Raw genomic sequence first — 24588 nt, 5'->3', positions numbered from 1 at the left:
AGCTGGAGGCATTGAAGAAGGAGCTAACACGGAGCGATTCCGCTAGGCATGTGGGACTTGTGGATGCAGCCCTTAATTCGCTTAACAAGGATTCACGGGTGGTCAATCTGTTGAAATCAGAGCACTACATTTTGGCCACCGTGCTCGATCCTAGATTTAAAGCCTACCTTGGATCTCTCTTTCCGGCAGACACAGGTCTGCTGGGGTTGAAAGACCTGCTGGTGACAAAATTGTCAAGTCAAGCGGAACGCGACCTGTCAACATCTCCTCCTTCACATTCTCCCGCAACTGGGGGTGCGAGGAAAAGGCTCAGAATTCCGAGCCCACCCGCTGGCGGTGATGCAGGGCAGTCTGGAGCGACTGCTGATGCTGACATCTGGTCCGGACTGAAGGACCTGACAACGATTACGGACATGTCGTCTACTGTCACTGCATATGATTCTCTCAACATTGATAGAATGGTGGAGGATTATATGAGTGACCGCATCCAAGTAGGCACGTCACACAGTCCGTACTTATACTGGCAGGAAAAAGAGGCAATTTGGAGGCCCTTGCACAAACTGGCTTTATTCTACCTAAGTTGCCCTCCCACAAGTGTGTACTCCGAAAGAGTGTTTAGTGCCGCCGCTCACCTTGTCAGCAATCGGCGTACGAGGTTACATCCAGAAAATGTGGAGAAGATGATGTTCATTAAAATGAATTATAATCAATTCCTCCGCGGAGACATTGACCAGCAGCAATTGCCTCCACAAAGTACACAGGGAGCTGAGATGGTGGATTCCAGTGGGGACGAATTGATAATCTGTGAGGAGGGGGATGTACACGGTGATATATCGGAGGGTGAAGATGAGGTGGACATCTTGCCTCTGTAGAGCCAGTTTGTGCAAGGAGAGATTAATTGCTTCTTTTTTGGGGGGGGTCCAAACCAACCCGTCATATCAGTCACAGTCGTGTGGCAGACCCTGTCACTGAAATGATGGGTTGGTTAAAGTGTGCATGTCCTGTTTTGTTTATACAACATAAGGGTGGGTGGGAGGGCCCAAGGATAATTCCATCTTGCACCTCTTTTTTCTTTTCTTTTTCTTTGCATCATGTGCTGATTGGGGAGGGTTTTTTGGAAGGGACATCCTGCGTGACACTGCAGTGCCACTCCTAGATGGGCCCGGTGTTTGTGTCGGCCACTAGGGTCGCTTATCTTACTCACACAGCGACCTCGGTGCAAATTTTAGGACTAAAAATAATATTGTGAGGTGTGAGGTATTCAGAATAGACTGAAAATGAGTGTAAATTATGGTTTTTGAGGTTAATAATACTTTGGGATCAAAATGACCCCCAAATTCTATGATTTAAGCTGTTTTTTAGTGTTTTTGGAAAAAAACACCCGAATCCAAAACACACCCGAATCCGACAAAAATAATTCGGTGAGGTTTTGCCAAAACGCGTTCGAACCCAAAACACGGCCGCGGAACCGAACCCAAAACCAAAACACAAAACCCGAAAAATTTCAGGCGCTCATCTCTAATAAGGACGTGATAAACCAGTGATAAATGCGGGTGATAAACACACCAGCCAATCAGCTCCCATATGTAAATTAACAGTTAGGAGCTGATTGGCTGGTGCATTATCACCTTGCACTTAACACTGCTTTATCACTGGTTTATCACTTTCTTATGCCTTCTACAGGTTAATACATCTACCCAAGAGTAGATGTATTAACAGAGGCAGAAATATATACTGTATGATCCCTCCGCCTCAACCAGGAGAGAAGCTAAACTGGAAACAGGAACATTGCTGGACAGCCAGGAGCTGGAAGGGAGTCCCAGCTAGGCCCTGCCAGGAAACAGAACCAGGATAGCAGTAAGTTGTAACCAGGAACTGAACCAGGAAACATAGTGGCTGTATCAGAAGACTGGAGAGTGAAGATGTGCAAATGGATAAAAAAGCAATTTATATGTTGTAATGATACTGTATATAATATTAACTACTGGATACTAGAATTGTAAAGTACTGTATGTTTGTTGGGCAGTTGAAAGAATAGTTTAAGATCAGGGATGAATTCACACTTCAATTCTTCTATGGATCAATATTTCCATAGTGGTGCTCAGTAGTTTGGAAGCATTTTTGCAAGTGGCTTTTCTGTTTGATATCCATTGTTGAGGCTTGAATCATTTGAGGCTATGTGCCTGATTTTGAGTCAGACACAAACCAGGTCATGGCTGCATCTTTTGCTGCATCTATGTCCTTATGATAATGCTGCAGCCAGTGTTCAGTGTTAGATGCACCATAAAAATTTACATCAGCATTATGGCAAACACAGTTTCTCCATCTGAACATGGTACCCAGTGTGATTGGTTCAGCATTGTGTGGAAACCATCAGAATGCATGCACAATGCAACTAGGGCACTTGTGCGGTACTTCAAATATCAGCTAACTGCTTGTATAGTATATTGGCAATTATCATCTGACTTGGAAAAAGGTGATACAGTATATGCGATGACTGGAGTGGTATTCTCTAGAGCTGTAGTGAGTGGTTTGTAGCAGATAAAGGTAGTGCTGCATAAATGTGGATTTGGGTGTAACTGGGTAGCATGAGGTAAGGTGAGGCTGAAGGAATGAAGGTTTTGGTCAGACAACACAAAAGGCAATTTGGAGATGCTAAGAATGGAGCAGAAATGCAGTATGAGAAAGTCAAGAAATAGTCCATTATGGAACTATACTGGAAAAAACCAAGAAAGGAAATAAGTGAAGAAAGTTATGTGGTAGCAGAGATAGTGGTGTTGTCAATTAGAATGAAACCAGGTTAACAGATGAAAAATAAGTGAGCAGGTAGCAAAGATTCAATGGAACTGTGAAACTACTCGAGGAATGATAAATGACATCAACACTAAGGTGAAGATAAATTAATAGACAGATACTATAGTGTGATCTTCAAAGAAAGCAAAAGATAAACTGAATATTAGCGTTATGACTTAGAAGTGCACTACAGAGAAATCAGAATACCAGGATTCTATAATGCCAACATTCCAAAGTTTACCCAAAAAGTTGAGGGAAAGTTGTGGATAGGAATATAAGCTTGTATTAATTTTACAACTTGTATAAGAAAGATATCAGGTATGTTGTACTATTTGTTTGTGCTATATAGCTTGTCATGAAATTATGATGTTTTTAGATGATTTTCAGTTTTAATGGTAACATTTCTGTATGAGTTCAATAGAAAGTGCCAGGACTTCAAAATATGTATTTTATTGTATTATTAATTCTGATTCACTGTTACAAACAAAAATATACCTGTAGCATTGAACTCTGGGTTTTAAGTTAACTACTTGTATTTAAAAAAAAAATATATAATCAATGTACTGCATGTTACATTTCCTGTAAAAGGCCATACGGTGGGTGCATACAGTAACTGGGTGAAAAACAAGGGCCCATTCCTGTTTCTTCTATTTAGTTAAAATATTTACCCTTACAGCAGAAATAATTCTGTATTAGGATGTATACAATAATAATTACCAACATTGCAACAAATATTGCAACAAAAGTTATAATTGTATTAATAATACAATGTTGCCTAAGTGGCTTGTCTGGATATATTCTCTTGTTCATCATCACTCTACGGTGGTTTTGAACCAATATACAAATTCATACATACACTTGGACTCAATCATAACCTAAATTACAAGATATAATACTGCCCAGGATTCTTTGGTTCTAACCTATGCTAATCCTTTCCCATTACACTCAAAATTAATGTTTCCTTTTATATTTTATGTACCAAGGAATAACATACTTTATTTCTACTGGACCTAACATTACCGAATCTGAATGTTAATACCTAAAATTACCTATTCTAATTGTTGGAATCTGAAAAGACCTAAGTCTGTTACTTCAGTTGAAACTATATAACCTTACTGTAGAAATGTGTAAGTAGTTTTCATATGTAATATGTATATATGTATATATATATATATATATATATATCTATCTGGCGCTGGGCTGGCACTTGCTAAACTCAATAAACACAGCCAGTGCCCTCACTAAATAACAGATACCTTCCTCCTTGGTGTGGCACTCCAACTTAACAAAACACGCGGCTCAGCAGTGGGTTCAATGACGTTTCAGTATTCAAACTGTCTTCAGATTAAGCACATAAAAAAACAGTACATACCTTTTATAGAACCCCTCCATGTGTGAACGGCTTGCCAGAGCAGGACTGCACGCCCATCTGGAGGTGCCTTAAACTGATGTCCTTCCATTGCCATAGCTCTGGAGAATCACTGTGCCATCACTATAGTAACATAAACACCCATCACCACTAATACATAGGAAGAGAGATTTGTGAATAATGTAAACATTAAAAACACTCATATAAAGCAACAGATGAACATCATATCATGCCTATTATTCATCACTTTATGTTTATCGAGCAAATTATAATAAATGCAGCATAAAACTATAAGTCCATTCACTAATAGATATTCCATAATGGCACCACATATATCTATTTAATAATCTTATAAGAAACTACCAAAATTTATATTTTCATTAAATCCCTTAGGGTGTAATACACATAATCTCACAATCCAACGAGTTTCACATTGAATTAGTTTTAGGGATCTGTTACTTCCTCTAAGGGAAAATGGAATGTAGTCAATCATCCTGTATTTTAATGAGGATGCGGCAGCCAAAAATAGGGAGGAGTTACTAAAGGCCACCCAGACACGGGATATGTCTAGAGTCATCCCGTGGGTCAAGGAATTTAATGTGAACAGCGAACAAAACGCTAAAAAGTTGCGACATCTTTGGCCAATAGTGTCCACAGACCCCGATTTAAAAATATTCCGGGACATGAGGGTAATGCCCAGTTACACCAGAGGCCGCAACATCAGAGACATGGTAGTGAAGACCGACATGGCTAGGTTTAAGACACCCCCTCCCAGGCATTTCATGACTCGGAGAAATGGCTGCTTTAAGTGCACTGGGTGCACTACGTGCACTCACATGTCTCCTGGCGATAGCATCTCGCACCCATTTTCTGGGAAAAAATTTAACATCAGATGGCCCCTCACCTGCACTTCTAAATTCGTGGTGTATGCCATCATATGCCCATGCGGACGCTATTACATTGGAAAGACCGAATGTCAATTCAAGGTGAGGATGGCCCAACACCGACTCGCTATAAGGATCGCACTGGCATCTGGTAATGGAGAACAGCCTGTAGCTAAACATTTTGTAGAACATAGACACAGTATGGCTACATTTAAACACCGCATTATAGATCATGTCCCTGAGTCTCCTCCGGGGGGCAATAGGGGCAAAAAACTCCTTCAACTTGAGTCTATGTGGATACCTAGACTCAATACTCTTAAACCGGGTGGGCTGAATGATAGCCTAGGCCTTATCAATTTTTTATAAACAGGGAGAATGTTTTGTGACATAGAGGGTCTGTTCTACTACTCTTGTGGCAATTTCTATATATGGTTGTAGAGTAGCCGCGAAAGGGGTATAAAAACAAAGGCAGTCCAGGTGGTGTAATGTTTTTTAGGTTTATATGGACCATAGACATCTCACCTGGATTGTTCGTGATGAGGCGCAGCCTGTCTGGTCATTTGATAGGGTACTTGTACACATTGTATATGCATATGATTATGCCTATTTGATTCAATATGCTACACTGAATAACGTATTTTCATGATTAATGGTAGCATCATGTATAATTGTACAATGTAATTTTAAAAAAATGTTGTTGTTTTTATGTATTGACAACTATGTTGTTGGTTTTTGGTAGCATGATTATGTACATTTTTATCTGCAACTTATTTGATGTAGCAGTCTTCCAAATAGACACGAGTGTTTTTACATCTTTTGTTTTGTTTACAGCGTCTCCATGGCCACACAGGAGGGAGCCGCGACGTCACTTCCGGTGCCGCTGATGCGAGCGGTGACGCCGAACGGAAGCCCGAGTGGCGTGGCCAGGGGAGAACGAGCAAGGGGAATCATGCAGGGGGGGTAAGTTCATTGCTATATAAGTTTGATTTGTACACTGTTGTAGTTATCCTGACGAAGGGGAGGTGGTCCCCGAAACGTTGACATCACAAAATACACGTTTGATTTTTTTGCAAGTCTCTGAGTGCCGCCTCGTTATTCTACATTCTACATTATATATATATATATATATATATATATATATATATATATATATCTGGCGCTGGGCTGGCACTTGCTAAACTCAATAAACACAGCCAGTGCCCTCACTAAATAACAGATACCTTCCTCCTTGGTGTGGCACTCCAACTTAACAAAACACGCGGCTCAGCAGTGGGTTCAATGACGTTTCAGTATTCAAACTGTCTTCAGATTAAGCACATAAAAAAACAGTACATATTTTTATAGAACCCCTCCATGTGTGAACGGCTTGCCAGAGCAGGACTGCACGCCCATCTGGAGGTGCCTTAAACTGATGTCCTTCCATTGCCATAGCTCTGGAGAATCACTGTGCCATCACTATAGTAACATAAACACCCATCACCACTAATACATAGGAAGAGAGATTTGTGAATAATGTAAACATTAAAAACACTCATATAAAGCAACAGATGAACATCATATCATGCCTATTATTCATCACTTTATGTTTATCGAGCAAATTATAATAAATGCAGCATAAAACTATAAGTCCATTCACTAATAGATATTCCATAATGGCACCACATATATCTATTTAATAATCTTATAAGAAACTACCAAAATTTATATTTTCATTAAATCCCTTAGGGTGTAATACACATAATCTCACAATCCAACGAGTTTCACATTGAATTAGTTTTAGGGATCTGTTACTTCCTCTAAGGGAAAATGGAATGTGGTCAATCATCCTGTATTTTAATGAGGACAGTGGATGTTTCAAGGTCATAAAATGTCTGGTGACCGGTTGATCACTACAACCACTGGCATGAGCATTGCGAATTGAGGAGCAATGGGCTGCCATTCTTTCTTTAAATTTTCATTCTGTCTTTCCAACATAAAATAAGCCACATGGGCAGATAATTTGATATACTACATGGGTTGTATTGCAATCCAGTAGATACCTAATTTGAATAATTCTCCCTTTCTGGGGATGCGGGAACGTATCTTCCGGAATGAGAAATTGGCAGGTAACACATGAGCAGCGTATACACCCTACCCTACTACTTTGAGAGACTACTGTTCATTGAATTGTTTTTTAGAAATGTCCATTTTTACTAGGACATCACGTAAATTACAATTGCGTGAATAACAAGGCATCAGTATTGTGTCTGATAAACCCAGACTGTTGTCTGTTTTGACCAAAGGCCAATGTTTTTTGGCTATCGTATTAATAGTTGGTGAAAGCATATTGTATTTATTGAATCAGGGCATTTTTTTATCCGAATCACCTGATTCAGATACTTTATTCAAAAGGAGTTCTCTATCCATCGTCAGCACTTCACGCTTAGTGAGTCTAATAAAGATTTTAATGCATAGCATCAGTCTCTCAATTTCTCTATTAAGATATTAATCTGTTGTTCAGCAGTAATCGGATTGCTATTTATCCTCCATATTCTGATCATTTGGGAAAAAGGGATACTGTTAATCATAGATCTGGGGTGGCAACTGTTTGCCTGTAAAAGGTTGTTCCTGTCAGTTGACTTTGAATAAACAGTGGTACTTATTTGATTGTTGTGTATGCAAACTTTAACATCTAGGTAATTAATTTCCTCAGAATCAATGGAATAAGTGAACTTAATGGGACCCTCTCATTGGTTGTATTTGTTAATGGTAATTGTTAAGCGGTCTCATTACCCTTCTTGATAACAAACAGATTGTCAATTAAGCGTGTAAATAAGACAATGTTACTACTCACTTCTTCATCAGAAAAAAACAGTTCTCGTTCAATTGCAAACATGACAATATTTACATACGAGGGGGCGGCACTACTGCCCATGGCACACCCCCTCGTCTGCAAATAAAGATGGCCATCATACAGAAAACATTTTTGTACTAGTGTGAGCTCCAATAAAGAGACAACTACCTCAACAGCTGGTAATGCAAACATCTTACTATGCAGTAAAACTTTTTCACTATTGTTAAACCTAAATCATGCAGAATAGATGTATAAAGGTTAGTGACATCAATGCTTGCTAAACAGCAACCTGAGGGCATTTCCCCCACTGAATGTAATTTAATGAGAATTTATGTTGTGTCCAATAGAAAACTCGACTCCCTGGATCAGTGGTTGAAATAATGAATCTAAAAAGACTGCTGTCGGTTGTAAAAGAGATCCACGTGCTGAAACTATCGGCAATCCAGGGGGGTGTTTTTCATCCTTATGGATTTTTGGTAGGGCGTAGAAAAGTGGAATAAGCGGGAATTCTGGTATTAGAGCTCTCATGGTCTCTTCAGAAATAAATTTAATGTCCACTGCTCTCTGTAGGAAGTTCTTCAAATCTCTTCTACATGTTGCTGTGGGGTCCTGGTGTAGTACTTTATATACTCCTGGATCTAATAGTTGTCTGTGTATTTCCTATTTATAATCACATAGGTCTTGTAATATTATCGTGCCCCCTTTATCGGCAGGTCTTATTATGAGGTGCTCATTAGATGACAACTGAGTCAAGGCTTGTCTCTCAAGTGGAGTCAGATTTGGATGACATATCTTTTGAGACCATGATGCATCTTGGACCTTTGTTTCCAGCATGCGCATAAAAAGTCTTTAGACTTGAATTGTTAGTGAGAGGATCGAAGGTGGAGCGAGGTGCAAATTGTTTTAATGTCGCTGGTATTATCTCCTTCTCCACGTAATTATTATCCCGTGGTTTGTCTTTGAAATATTCGCTCAGCTTTAATTTGCATTGTAATGAGTGTTTCTCTATGTTCCATTGAAAATAATCATATTTGGCCGATGGAACATATGATAAGCCTTTACTTAAGAGGCTAATTTCACTATTAGATAGCTCATATGAAGATATATTGCAAGTGAATTGCGACCAGTTCTCGGTGGTCTACCCACTCTTCCTCTTCCTCTTGTTTTGCCCACTGCATCGCGTATATTGTCTCTTTGTCCAGTATTTGTAGCTCTTGTGGCCACTCCTAAAGGGCCATAGGCTGTTGTGGATTGTTCTATCTCTGTATTAGAATTACCAGTATCCGTGGAGGAATAAGTATCAAATCTTGAATAGAGTTTTCTGTTCCATCTATAAAATGGCCGTTTGAATTCATGTTGTGAATCGCCTGATAGCCACTTGTACACAGTGTGTTTTTCATAATCAAGATCTACTTTAGATCGTTTTTCTTTTTTAAAACAAATCAAATCTCTTTTATATTGATTGATTTGTGTGTTCAATTTATCAAGCCGTTCCGTGTCGTGATCGCTAGTCAGCGTAGGCAGATGGATTTTGTTAAAATTCACCAATTTTGCCTTTATTTTTTTCCAGTTCTTTGGTGGATTGTTCAATCACTAAAATAATTAAATCTAAACAACATTTGTTCATGATTGCAATCCACTGCTTGCAAAATAGCGTGTCATGCCTGCCGATTGTAGGGAAATTACGTGCACGGAAACCCCTCAGGATTTTTTTATCTTTATAATAATCACTGAGGGTCAATTCATGTAGATAAAAATCTACCTCTTTCTTTTTCAGAAATAATAGATCTTTAAAAATATTTTCTGGTACTGCAGCCTCTGCCTCATCAGTTAGCCTTTTTACATATAAAATTGCTTCAGCCTCTGACTCTGAAAAGGACAGAATGTTCCCAATAGGAAATTGTAGGTGACTTAATTCATCTTGATGTTCGGCTATTGTATTGCTATAGAGTTTGTTTATATAAAGGACGGACCAGGGCCAGTATTTACTAAAAATCCGAGTTTGGCTGATTTGTGTTTTTTTTTCTAAGTCCCAATCCGGGAATTCACTAAGCACCAATCTCGGCAGTGTCTGGTCTATTCGTAATGGTTTGAATGACAACGTTCCGAAATACGAATGAATAGACCATCGGTCAAATGCAGCTGTTATTTCATAGAATACGGGAATTCACTATTCATTCGTATTTGGGTGTTAGTCTCTGAGTGCTCAAATGCGGTCGTATTTTTTTGCGATTCGTTAAAAAAAGAGGCAAAAAAATAGACCTGCTTTTTTCAGTCGTGTTTACATGTGTTGCAAATAAAAAAATCACTCACACCTGAATTAGGATGCCTATAAAAGGATGTTAGGCCCATTTCAATACACCTACACTCAGAAATGGCAGCAGGACTGTGGGCCAGTGATCTTTTGTGTGCTGTGGGATTCCTCAGACTCAGACATCAGCCTGTAAGTACCCAGGGCCAAGAAACTGAACATGGTCAGCAGGTTGTACAGGTTCCGCGGAGGCTGCGCAGGCCTCATTTTTTTAGGGGGCGTTTAAACTTGAATGCATTGTCCAATGATAAGGTAATACAGATGTTCCGTCTAAATCGTAACAACATTTTCCGTCTGTATGACCTTGTCAAACTGGGCCTAGACCCTGAGACAGCACGCTCTTGCCCTGTCTCAGGCCTGCACAAACTCCTGGCTGTGTTACACTTTCTGGCTACTGGCAGCTTTCAGGCTGTGTATGGGGATGTCATAGGAATCTCACAGCCCTCATTTTCCAGAATCTTAACACAGATGATGTATACCTAATGACCTCTTCTGTTTTGTGTTTGTTTTAATTTCTCGGTGGCCAGTTCTGTCCTAAAATCTCATGTTTATTGTTCTTTAAAATGTTCACACAGGTGTTGGCTGTTTTGCAGCCCCACATCGAGGCCTCAATCTGCTTCCCTACCCAGGAGTCTCAGTGGCATGCCGTCAGGGTAGATTTCTATGAGCTGGCTGGCATGCCCAATGTTATTGGAGCCATAGATTGCACACACATTTAGCTGTGACCACCTAGGGGCAGGCAGCACATATATACAAACCGCCATTTCGAACACTCCACAAATGTACAGGTGGTTTGTGATGCAAATCTCAAAATAATGAGTGTTGTTGCTGGTTACCCTGGGGGCTGCCATGACTCCTTCATCCTCAGTCAGTCATCCCTCTTTGATAAGTTTGAGGACGGACAAATGCCAAATGGATGGCTGCTGGGTATGTAATTTGATATGTGTAGGCCAGCGTATTCTTTGTCCAAATACAGGTGCAGATGTATTAACCTGTAGAAGGCATAAGGAAGTGTGAAACCAGTGATCTGTGCAAGGTGATAAAGGCACCAGCCAATCAGCTCCAATATGTAAATTAACATTTAGGAACAGATTGCCTGCTGCCTTTATTACCTTGCACATATTTCTTGTTTTTCACTTCCTTATGCCTTATACAGGTTAATACATCTGCCCCACAGTGTGTTACTTATGTGTTGCTGTATCTTAACATGAATCACGTTACTATATCTGTCTTTTAGGTGATGGAGGATATGGCTGTTTCTCTTGGCTTCTAACTCCATTGTCCCGACCTGATACCCCTGCTGAACACAATTACAATCATGCACATAAGTCCACGCGGAATGTGATAGAAAGATGTTTTGGTGTGCTGAAAACTAGGTTTCCGTGTCTGGATAAGTCTGGTGGCCTTTTGTTGTATAGTCCCTCCAAGGTGACTCAAATTGTGTTCTGCTGCTGCTTTCTTCATAACATGTGTTTGCAACAACATCTGCCACATGTTGAGGAGGGGGAGGAGGAAGAAAGCAGCCAGCAAGCAGAGGAATTAGAGACATCTGGTGATACTTGGAGTACTGATGTAGGGAGGCAGGTTAGGCAACAGATCATCAATCGCTATTTCTAAGGTAAGCTTGGTTTGCTTATTTAATTTGTTGTGTAATCATAAATAGATGTTTTGGCTTTTTTTTCAAAAAACCATTACTCAGAATGTGTCTGTCTCCTTGACACATACAAACATACCCTCGCTATATGAAAAACAAATGTCGCATGTGTATTGTGTGTATTTTTAATCTCAAAACAACAGATTATGAGTGGCATGCATTAAGTCTGGATAAGTGATCGTAAACTTGCAGTGCTAATTTCTTACAAGCACACATCATCCATTTAGTATTTCACTTTATCATTATGTGTAACGTCCTAATGCACAGGATCACAAACTCGGCCCTCAGGACCACACACAGTGCATGTTTTTCACGTAACCCAGTAGAAGCACAGGTGTATGAATTACTCACAGACATATGTTAAAAGGTTCACAGGTGGAGCTAATTATGTCACTTGTGATTCTGTGAGGAGACCTGCAAAACATGCACTGTGTGGGTTCCTGAGGGCCGAGTTTGAGAACCTGTGTTCCCAAAAAACACTCCTCAACATATAATATGTTAGCCTTGAGGAATACATGTGTCCCTATGTGTGATGCACCATCATATTTAAGACTCACAAACTTACTGTAATCAGGAATAATTTATTTCCTAATGTTTGATGCTGTAAACTTGATGATGTGTAAGTAAATACACAGTTTGCCACACATATACATTATTATACACAGTTTGTGCTTTTTGTTGTAAAATTACATATTTGTTTGTTTCAGCATCACGTGTCAAAACATTCTTAATAATTTTTAACACACACAAACATGTCCCAACAATACTGACATTCATTTGGACAATGTTTTTTAAACAAAACAAAGGCAGCATATTACAAGCTTTTTACGCAACTCAATTGTGTTCTTCTTGTAATATTGTATAGATAAGATAGCTAAGATATGTATCACTAACTTTGTATTTTGGATTGTCTGCAAGCAAAGAGAATGATTGGAATCTAGAAAGAGTAATGATTAGAAAAAAATCAAGTGGTCAGTTTACTTCCTGCTAAAGACATTCTGCCTGGCTGGCAATTATTGTATCTGCAGGCAAAGAGAATGATTGGAATCTAGAAAGAGTAATGATTAGAAAAAAATCAAATGGTCAGTTTACTTCCTGCTAACATGTATGTGTGGCTCCATCAACATTTCCCTCCTCCAATACCAAATAAAAATGGTAATGAATAAATGTGCGTCCTAAATTTATGTTTTTTTTTGTCCTACTTATAATTAATGATGTTGAAAAAAGGGTCAAGGAGCTAAGTGTCATATTATTTTAGCAACAAAAACACTTGCTAACTTTTTTGAGTTACTTATCACAAATGTCTAACTTGGTTTTTTTTCAAATTTTTTTGGGTGGCTGCTTGTCCTGCCCTTTGCCTTTAGCACTGTCATGTTGTCGTGCTCTGGTGGACCGTCTTGGTGGTGTTGAGACTGGCATGATATTTGGAGTAGTCGTACCAGAACTGCTGCTTGTTTGCTGTTGGTGCATGCATCTGAGTGTTTCATTCAGGTTAGTGAGGGTGGCATTGAGTTCATGTGTAGCAGCATTTTGATTGTCTACTATTCGGAATAAACTTTCATTAATCTTTTGATTGTTTTGAAAAATGCTCATATAACTTTGCTGTTGTCTGTGCTGTTCTTCCATTATGCGCTGTAAGTTGCCCATGACCTGTGTAATGTCTGTACGCATGAGTTCCATGGTATTGCCTATTCTGGTTGTTTGTTCATTTTGTCTACTCAGATTTCTTGATATTCTTCTGAGGTGAGATGGTAGGCTTGCAAACATTTGTGTCTGCTTACACAGGCAATCTTCATTAGTGGCCTGCTGTCTAGCCCAAATGGTCCAAAACACCTGATCAGGGCCTTGTGTTCCTGGTGTTGTTGGGCTGTGTTGTGGTGGTGGTGTGCTTTGCTGTGGTGGTGTACTCACAGGGGCTGGGGGGCTCATTCCTTGCATTAATGGCTGCATTTCTAAGATGTTTGTCTCCTCCATGTCACTGTGTTGCTGTTGTTGCGGAGGGATGCTGTTCCCAGGACTAGAAGCTGAAATGTTAAACAAATCTCCGTTAGCTATCCATATGTTTGAGAAATGTAAACAAATCACTACACATGGGGGGCAATTTACTAAGATGGGAGTTCTATTTAAGATGGGATGTTGCCCATAGCAACCAATCAGCTTCTACTTCTCATTTATCTAGCACCTTCTAGAAGATAATACCTGGAATCTGATTGGTTGCTATGGGCAACATCCCATCTTCAATAGAATGCCCATCTTAGTAAATTTACCCCATGGAACACATGTGATTCACTGTTGCTTTCAACTATTCTGCCTAGCAACATCATCACTCATAGCTTAAATACATACATATGCCTGTTTGTGGCAAATGTGTCTGGTTACTTAATTGTGAAAGCAAACACTTTAGTTTTATTGTAGCTCACACATACTCCACCATAAAAACACATTGGAATACATAATGTCTTACCTTATAGCTTTGTTCAAACAAACATAGTAATGTTTTTATATGTATTTTGCAATGTTACCTCAAACACACATGTGAAATGTTGAAAAACAACCTTACTTTTTTCAATAAAACAAACATGCTTTTTTGTTGCAGCATCTTACACACAATGTCATACTGTATGGCTCAAGTGGACATACATATCTTTACTGGATGTGGACAAGGACATTTAGCTTGGATTACATTTCAGCTTTTACTTACTGCGGTAAGTATTTACTTTTTTGATGTGTTTTGACTTAATGCGGTTATGAAATATTTTGATTACGTATTGAATTTTTACACATTTTTTACAGTTTGATACTCACAATCAAGATGAGGGGACTGTGGATGATGCCTTGGAGGTGTGTCCAAAATTTGGAGTGGGGGGACAGAACATACGGACGATAATCATCATGGCGGGGTAGCCTGCTGTGTTTGGGCCGGGACATACGACCTTGCTTTCTTTTCGGCCACAGGTTTTTTGTGGTGATGTCTTTCAGAAGTGCCACTTCTGCTGCTCCATACTTCTTTTGATGGACCTTTTAATGAAAGTGCAATTTTGTTATGGCCATTCCTTTACAAGCATACCCTATACTACAATGGACACTTTACCTGCTTCCGCAGCGTCATCATCATCAGATGTGATAGGAGTTACTGGCCGACGAGGAGTGCTGCTTTTTTCAGACACTGTATAAAATGAATTATATTAAAAAATCATGCTATTGTGTTTACATCCACCTATTATGCTTATAAACATTAATTATTTTAGAAATGCTTGATTTTTAATTAAAACAAACATAAGGACCAGAAAAAAAAACAATGACCAAAACACATATACACTATGGCAACATCAACACAGGAAAAAATGTACAGGACACTGACATAGGCCACAAGATCAAGGAAAGGTTTTTAAAAATTCAAAAAAAAAACACAACTTCATTTTGTATTGGAAGGAAAAATATTACAGATGCAATATCTAATTTGCTCTGTGATGTGGCACTCCAAAGACACATTACCACTATATGAGCAAAAACGAAATGCAGCAATTTCTAAAAAAAAAAACACTGCAGTGTGGTGTCATGGTACAAATACAAGCAAAAAAAAATGATTTTTAAATTAAATAATTAACATTATCTAAAGATGACATTACACATGCAAGTGGTTTCCAAACCAGTTTCCAGTACTCCAGCCTCTAACATCACAACCACTTTTTTTTTTAAAAACCCACATGGATCACTTAAATATAAAACATAGTCACAATTTTAAAAAAACAAACAACCAAAAGGAAAACATTATTGCAGGACAATTCAGAGACACACCAAGTCCAAACTACACATGCAAAAAATCTGTCTGAAAAACACATGACATACAATAAAGTAAGATGTTACATTGACTTTTATATAAAACATTAACCAAAACAATGTATCTGCTGACAAACACTTGAAGATAGGAGTAATATGCAACGTCACATGACACACATTACAAAAAAAAACATATAATAAAAAAAAAATGCAAATGCACATGCTCACCATTCTTCCTGGGCCTATCTGAATCCCGGACATGGGTTGCAGAGACAACTTCTGGAGGTATTACACTCCGCATGGGCTCCTCATACTCCAGATAACTTGCAATATAGGGCTGCCCACCACCGGTTTTCCGAGCCGACTTGGCCTCCTTGGCCATTTTGGACTTGACACGTCGCTTTATGTCATAGTACCATTTGCGACACGTGTCCTCCGTCCGCTTGACCACCCCCTCACTATTGACAGCAGCAACTACTTTCGCCCACAACACCGTCTTCCTCCATGTTGGCACCTTGGCGGACTCAGGGCCAAATAGCTGCCTCTGATACTTCATCAGCTCACGCACCAATGCCACATTTTCAGCAAAACTAAATTTAACATTCCGCCCAGTCTTAGTAGTGGTGCGTGGCTGCGGAGCACTCTGACTGTCACTATCACTTGAGGCTGCTGCAGCAACCTCACCCACCTCCTCCACCTCACTAACCTCACTAACACTAACCTCCTCCACCTGACCAACCTCCTCCCCCTCACTCACACCCTCCACCTCTGAGTCACACATAATTGTGTGAGTAAACAGTTTACACAGGGAAAAAAAAGACAAACAACACACTCCTCCACTACCACTACACAACTCACACACACACACACACACACACACACACACACACACACACACTGACAAGGGACTATAAATAAAAATAACTTGGACTAAAAATGAGACAAAACCACAAAATACAAGACAACAAGAATGACAAGACGACTTTCAAACACAATACCACACTCAGAAATCGCTACCACCACTCCTCTTCAAACCACAAATTCACCTACCTCCACAGCACAACCTCCCTCCTCCTCACCACTAACTAAACCCACGAGGTGCGGACGGTTTGGGGCGTATTTATATGGTTGAGCACAGACACTCCTACCATCTGAAACACAACCAATCACGAACGGGGATGAAAATGAAACTGAAAGTGAAAATGCGGCCGCGGGAAAAAAAAAACCCTGCCGCGTTTAACTTAGGAAAAAAACTTGCAAATACAACAAAAACACGTACGCAAACGACAATGACGGCCGTAAATGTGCCAAAAAAACCCGACTGGCATCGACATCAGAAAACACGGAGACAATAAAGTCGACTGCTTCGTAACTTTGTGTATATGGATTCAAAAAGTTGCATGAAAATGCACCCGATACAAAACGAGTTTAAACACTACACAAACCGACTCAAACACGAATATTAGTAAATATTGCCCCAGGTCTAAGAACATAGATATAATTGATTCACCATCACCTGCTCAAGTCCTGAAATGGCTCATTCTTCCAATCCCTATGTAAATACAAGGGAATATGAACACACCAACAGCATACTGGTTAAAAACAATGAAAGTCCACCTGTCCAACTCCTTAGACAAGCAAGTGTTATAATTAATATTTAATATTAATTCAAGCGCTGCCCTGAATAAACAACTCAATGTCCATTCAATACATCTGTTTCTGGGGATGGCACTCACTAAACTCAATAAACACAGCCGTTGCCCTAACTAAATAACAGATACCTTCCTCCTTGGTGCGGCACTCCAAGCTTAACAAAACACGCAACTCCGCAGTGGGTTCAATGACGTTTCAGTATTCAAACTGTCTTTAGATTTAGCACATGTATTAGTGGTGATGGGTGTTTATGTTACTATGGTGATGGCACGGTGACGTTCCGGAGCTATGACAACGGAATGACATCAGTTTAAGGCACCTCCAGACGGGCGTGCGGTCCCGCTCTGGCAAGCCGTTCACACATGGAGGGGTTCTATAAAAGGTATGTACTGTTTCTTATGTGCTTAATCTGAAGACAGTTTGAATACTGAAACGTCATTGCACCCACTGCTGAGTCGCGTGTTTTGTTAAGCTTGGAGTGCCACACCAAGGAGGAAGATATATATATATATATATATATATATATATATACTGCTCAAAAAAATAAAGGGAAATCAAACGGTCCATTTAGGAAGCAACACTAATTGACAATCAATTTCACATGCTGTTGTGCAAATGGAATAGACAACAGGTGGGAATTATAGGCAATTAGCAAGACACCCCAATAAAGGAGTTGTTCTGCAGGTGGTGACCACAGACCACTTATCAGCTCCTATGCTTTCTGGCTGATGTTTTGGTCACTTTTGAAAGCTGGCGGTGCTTTCACTCTAGTGGTAGCATGAGACGGAGTCTACAACCCACACAAGTGGCTCAGGTAGTGCAGCTCATCCAGGATGGCACATCAATGCGAGCTGTGGCAAGAAGGTTTGCTGTGTCTGTCAGCGTAGTGTCCAGAGCATGGAGGCGCTACCAGGAGACAGGCCAGTACATCAGGAGACGTGGAGGAGGCCGTAGGAGGGCAACAACCCAGCAGCAGGACCGCTACCTCCGCCTTTGTGCAAGGAGGAACAGGAGGAGCACTGCCAGAGCCCTGCAAAATGACCTCCAGCAAGTCACAAATTAGCATTTGTCTACTCAAACGATCAGAAATAGACTCCATGAGGGTGGTATGAGGGCCCGACCTCCACAGGTGGGGGTTGTGCTTACAGCCCAACACCATGCAGGACGTTTGGCATTTGCCAGAGAACACCAAGATTAGCAAATTCTCCACTGGCGCCCTGTGCTCTTCACAGATTAAAGCAGGTTCTCACTGAGCACATGTGACAGACGTGACAGAGTCTGGAGGTGCCAAGGAGAACGTTCTGCTGCCTGCAACATCCTCCAGCATGACCGGTTTGGCAGTGGGTCAGTGATGGTGTGGGGTGGCATTTCTTTGGGGGGCCGCACAGCCCTCAAAGTGCTCGACAGAGGTAGCCTGACTACCATTAGGTACCGAGATGAGATCCTCAGACCCCTTGTGAGACCATATGCTGGTGCAGCTTGCCCTGGGTTCCTCCTAATCCAAGACAATGCTAGACCTCATGTGGCTGGAGTGTGTCAGCAGTTCCTGCAAGACGAAGGCATTGATGCTATGGACTGGCCCGTCTGTTCCCCAGACCTGAATTCAATTGAGCACATCTGGGACATCATGTCTCGCTCCATCCACCAACGCCACGTTGCACCACAGACTGTCCAGGAGTTGGCGGATGCTTTAGTCCAGGTCTGGGAGGAGATCCCTCAGGAGACCATCTGCCACCTCATCAGGAGCATGCCCAGGTGTTGTAGGGAGGTCATACAGGCACGTGGAGGCCACACACACTACTGAGCCTCATTTTGACTTGTTTTAAGGACATTACATCAAAGTTGGATCAGCCTGTAGTGTGTTTTTCCATTTTAATTTTGAGTGTGACTCCAAATCCAGACCTCCATGGGTTAATAAATTTGATTTCCATTGATAATTTTTGTGTGATTTTGTTGCCAGCACATTCAACTATGTAAAGAACAAAGTATTTAATAAGAATATTTCATTCATTCAGATCTAGGATGTGTTATTTTAGTGTTCCCTTTATTTTTTTGAGCAGTATATATATATATATATATATATATATATATTAGAGATGAGCGGGTTCGTTAGGACGAGATCCGAACCCCCCCAAACTTCACCTATTTTACACGGGTCCGAGGCAGCCTCGGATCTTCCCACCTTGCTTGGTTAACCCGAACGAGGACGAACGTCATCATCCCACTGTCGGATTCTGGTGAGATTTGTATTCCACATAAAGAGCCGCGCGTCGCCGCCATTTTCACTCGTGTATTGGAGATTGAACAGAGAGGACGTGGCTACATTCTCTGCCTGAAAAGCTCCATATCTGTGCTCAGTGTGCTGCAAATATCTGTGCTCAGTGTGCTGCAAATATCTACGTTCTCTGCCTGAAAACCTCCATATCTGTGCTCAGTGTGCTGCAAATATCTACGTTCTCTGCCTGAAAAGCTCCATATCTGTGCTCAGTGTGCTGCAAATATCTGTGCTCAGTGTGTTGCATTGTGGGGACCACCAGTATATAATTATAGTAGTACAGTACAGTAGGCCATTGCTGTATCTTGCAGCTCCGTGTCAGACTCAGTTCTAGACAGTATCCTGATCATCAGTGCTCAATATCTGCTGCATTGTTGTGTGACCAGTATATACTAAATATAAAATATATAGTAGTACAGTGCAGCATTTTGGTGACCACCAGTATAGTATTACAGTACAGTAGGCCATTGCTGTATCTTGCTGCTCCGTGTCACTGCAAGTATCCGTATCTGTGCTGCATTGCTGTGAGCAGTACATATAGTAGTACAGTGCAGCATTTTGGTGACCAACAGTATATAGTTGTACAGTACAGCAGTACATTGCTGTATCTTGCAGCTCTGTGTCACTTCAAGTATCCATATCTGTGCTGCATCGTTGTGAGCAATATATATAGTAGTACAGTGCAGCATTTTGGTGAGCAACAGTATATAGTTGTACAGTACAGTAGTCCATTGCTGCAGTGGCGTAACTAGAAATTTTTCTCCCCCAAGCCAAAAAATTCTTCGGCGCCCCCCTCATCCCCCATAATTGGCACTATCAAAGGGATAAAAATGAGCGAGCCGTAGGTGCGCGTTCCACAAAAAGGGGGCATGGCTTTGTTGGAATGGGCATGGCTTCACATAAAGGGGCGTGGCATTGCAGGAAAATACTTCCTTATACCCCAGATTTGCAACCTGCACGCCCAGATGTTAGCCACCACAGGAAAGAAAAATAATCCTGATTCATGCCCCTTACATTATTTGTCATTTTTCCTCCTTATAGTAATGCCCAGTATACATTATGCCACATACTGCAATGGCCCTTAGACATTATTCCACACACAATAATGCACATGACACAATATGCACACACCATAATGCCCCCGACACATTATGCCACACACCGTAATGCCTGTGACACATTATGCCACACACCGTAATGCCTGTGACACATTATGACAGGAATCGCAATGCCCGTTATACATTATGCTACACACTGCAATGCCCCTGATACATTATAGCACATACAATGTCTGTGACACATTATGACACACACCGCAATGACCCTGAGACATTAAATCGCATACCACAATGCCCGTGATATAGTATACAACACACAGTAATGCCTGACACATACCGCAATGCCCGTTATACCCTATGCCACACACCACAATGCCCGTTATACATTATGCCACACTGCAATGACCCTAAGACATTATACCACATACCACAATGCCTGTGATATAGTATACAACACACCGTAATGCCTGACACATTATGACACACACCGCAATGTCCGTGATACATTATGCCACACACTGCAATGACCCTGAGACATTATACCACATATCACAATGCCCGTGATATAGTATACCACACACTGTAATGCCTGTGACACATACCGCAATGCCTGTTATACCCTATGCCACACTGCAATGCCCCTGAGACATTATACCACATACCACAATGGCCATGATATAGTATACCACACACCATAATGCTTGTGACACATTATGACACACACCGCAATGTCCGTGATACATTATGCCACACAACGCAATGCCCATTACACATTAAGTCCTACAGTAAGGCTTCTAATTTCTTTTAAATTACCTGCTCGTTGCCAGGGGTTTCATGCTCTTGGTTCCATGCACGGTGCCAGGGGTTTTCATGCTCAGGGTGTCATGCTCGTTGCCAGGTGTATCATGCACTGGGTGTCATGCTCGTTGCCAGGGGTTTCATGCACTGGGTGTCATGCTCGTTGCTAGGGGGTAGTGCTTGTTGCTAAGGCTGTGCTCCCAGTGCCACATATGTCCCCAGTGCCAGATATTCCCCCACGGTGCCAGGTACTCACATGCCCCCAGTGTCAAACATAGACCCCCCATGTGTCAGGTACACATATACCCCCCCTGGGCCACATATGCCCCCAGTGCCAGATATTCCCCCACAGTTCCAAATATACCCCCCCATTGCCACATATGCCCCCAGTGCCAGATATTCCCCCACAGTTCCAAATATACCCCCCAGTGCCACATATGCCCCCAGTGCCAGATATTTCCCCACAGTGCCAAATAGAGCCCCCCCATATGTGCCAGGTACACATACACCGCCCCCAGTGCCACATATGCTCCCTCAGTGCCCCCCCCGCTGCTGTGTTGGAGGGACACGGAGGGCACAGCGCGCGCCTCTCCCGTGTCCCTCCTGCGTCTCCGGCTGGTCTAATAAAGGAAGTGCCGGTTCGTGAGCCAATCAGAGCCCATGAACGGCACTTCCTTTATTAGACCTGCCGGAGACGCAGGAGGGACACGGGAGAGGCGCGCGCTGTGCCCTCCGTGTCCCTCCAACACAGCAGGGAGGGTTAGTGACAACAGATTGACATGTGGACGCTCATCCGCATGTCAATCTGCTCTAAATCAGTGGCGGCGCCCCCGCAGCCCCTCGCCCCCAAGCCACGGTGAGGACTGCGGGGGCAGTAGTTACGCCAGTGCATTGCTGTATCTTGCAGCTCCGTATCACTTCAAGTATCCATATCTGTGCTGCATTGTTGTGAGAAGTATATATAGTAGTACAGTGCAGCATTTTGGTGACCATCAGTATATAGTTGTACAGTACAGTAGTCCATTGCTGTATCTTGCAGCTCCGTGTCACTGCAAGTATCCATATCTGTGCTGCATTGCTGTGAGCAGTATATACAGTAGTACAGTGCAGCATTTTGGTGAGCAACAGTATATAGTTGTACACTACAGTAGTCCATTGCTGTATCTTGCATTTCCATATCACTTCAAGTATCCATATCTGTGCTGCATTGTTGTGAGCAGTATATATAGTAGTACAGTGCAGCATTTTGGTGACCAACAGTATATAGTTGTACAGTACAGTAGTCCATTGCTGTATCTTGCAGCTCCATGTCACTGCAAGTATCCATATCTGTGCTGCATTGTTGTGAGCAGTTTACAGTAGTACAGTACAGTAGGCCATTGCTATTGATATAATAATATTACTGGCATATAATTCCACACATTAAAAAATGGAGAACAAAAATGTGGAGGGTAAAATAGGGAAAGATCAAGATCCACTTCCACCTAGTACTGAAGCTGCTGCCACTATTCATGGCAGAGACAATGAAATGCCATCAACGTCGTCTGCCAAGGCCAATGCCCAATGTCATAGTAGAGAGCGTGTAAAATCCAAAAAGCAAAAGTTCAGTAAAATGATGAACCAAAAATCTAAATTAAAACCATCTGAGGAGAAGCGTAAACTTGCCAATGTGCCATTTATGACATGGAGTGGCAAGGAATGGCTTAAGCCCTGGCCTGCGTTCATGGCTAGTGGTTCAGCTTCACATGAGGATGGAAGCACTCATCCTCCTGCTACAAAAATGAAAGAGTAAAGCTGGCAAAAGCACAGCAAAGAACTGTGCGTTCTTCTAAATCACAAATCCCCAAGGAGAGTGCAATTGTGTCGGTTGCAATGCCTGACCTTCACAACACTGGACGGGAAGAGGTGGCTCCATCCACCATTTGCACGCCCCCTGCAAGTTCTGGAAGTAGCACCCACAGTCCAGTTCCTGATAGTCAAATTGAAGATGTCACTGTTGAAGTACACCAGGATGAGGATATGGGTGTTGCTGGCGCTGAGGAGGAAATTGACAAGGAGGATTCTGATGGTGAGGTGGTTTGTTTAAGTCATGCACCCGGGGAGACAGCTGTTGTCCATGGAATAAATAAGTCCATTGACATGCCTGGTCAAAATACCAAAAAAATCACCTCTTCGGTGTGGAATTATTTTAACAGAAATGCGGACAACTGGTGTCAAGCCGTGTGTTGCCTTTGTCAAGCTGTAATAAATAGGGGTAAGGACGTTTACCACCTAGAAACAACCTCCCTTATATGTCACCTGGAGCGCATTCATCAGAAGTCAGTGACAAGTTCAAAAACTTTGGGTGACAGCAGAAGCAGTCCACTGACAACTAAATCCTTTCCTCTTGTACCCAAGCTCTTGCAAACCACACCACCAACTCCCTCAGTGTCAATTTCCTCCTTAGACAGGAAAGCCAATAGTCCTGCAGGCCATGTTACTGGCAAGTCTGACGAGTCCTCTCCTGACTGGGATTCCTCTGATGGATCCTTGAGTGTAATGTCTACTGTTGTGTTACTGGCACTGCTGTTGTTGCTGCTGGGAGTCGATCATCATCCCAGAGGGGAAGATGGAAGACCACTTGTACTACTTCCAGTAAGCAACTGACTGTCCAACAGTCCTTTGCGAGGAAGATGAAATATCACAGCAGTCATCCTGTTGCAAAGCGGATAACTTAGGCCTTGGCAGCTCTGTTGGTGTTAGACGTGCGTCCGGTATCTGGCATTAGTTCACAGCGACTTAGAGAATTTCTTGAGGTAGTGTGTCCCCGGTACCAAATACCATCTAGGTTCCACTTCTCTAGGCAGGCGATACCGAGAATGTACACAGATGTCAGAAAAAGACTCACCAGTGTCCTAAAAATGCAGTTGTACCCAATGTCCACTTAACCATGGACATGTGGACAAGTGGAGCAGGGCAGACTCAGGACTATATTACTGTGACAGCCCACTGGGTAGATGTATTGCCTCCCGCAGCAAGAACAGCAGCAGCGGTACCAGTAGCAGCATCTCGCAAATGCCAACTCGTTCCTAGGCAGGCTACGCTTTGTATCACCGCTTTCCATAAGAGGCACACTGCTGACAACCTCTTACGGAAACTGAGGAACATCATCGCAGATTGGCTTACCCCAATTGGACTCTC

This window comes from Pseudophryne corroboree, chromosome 5 (assembly GCF_028390025.1).
Source record: "Pseudophryne corroboree isolate aPseCor3 chromosome 5, aPseCor3.hap2, whole genome shotgun sequence".
Taxonomy (NCBI): domain Eukaryota; kingdom Metazoa; phylum Chordata; class Amphibia; order Anura; family Myobatrachidae; genus Pseudophryne; species Pseudophryne corroboree.
This window is presented reverse-complemented; position numbering follows the sequence as displayed.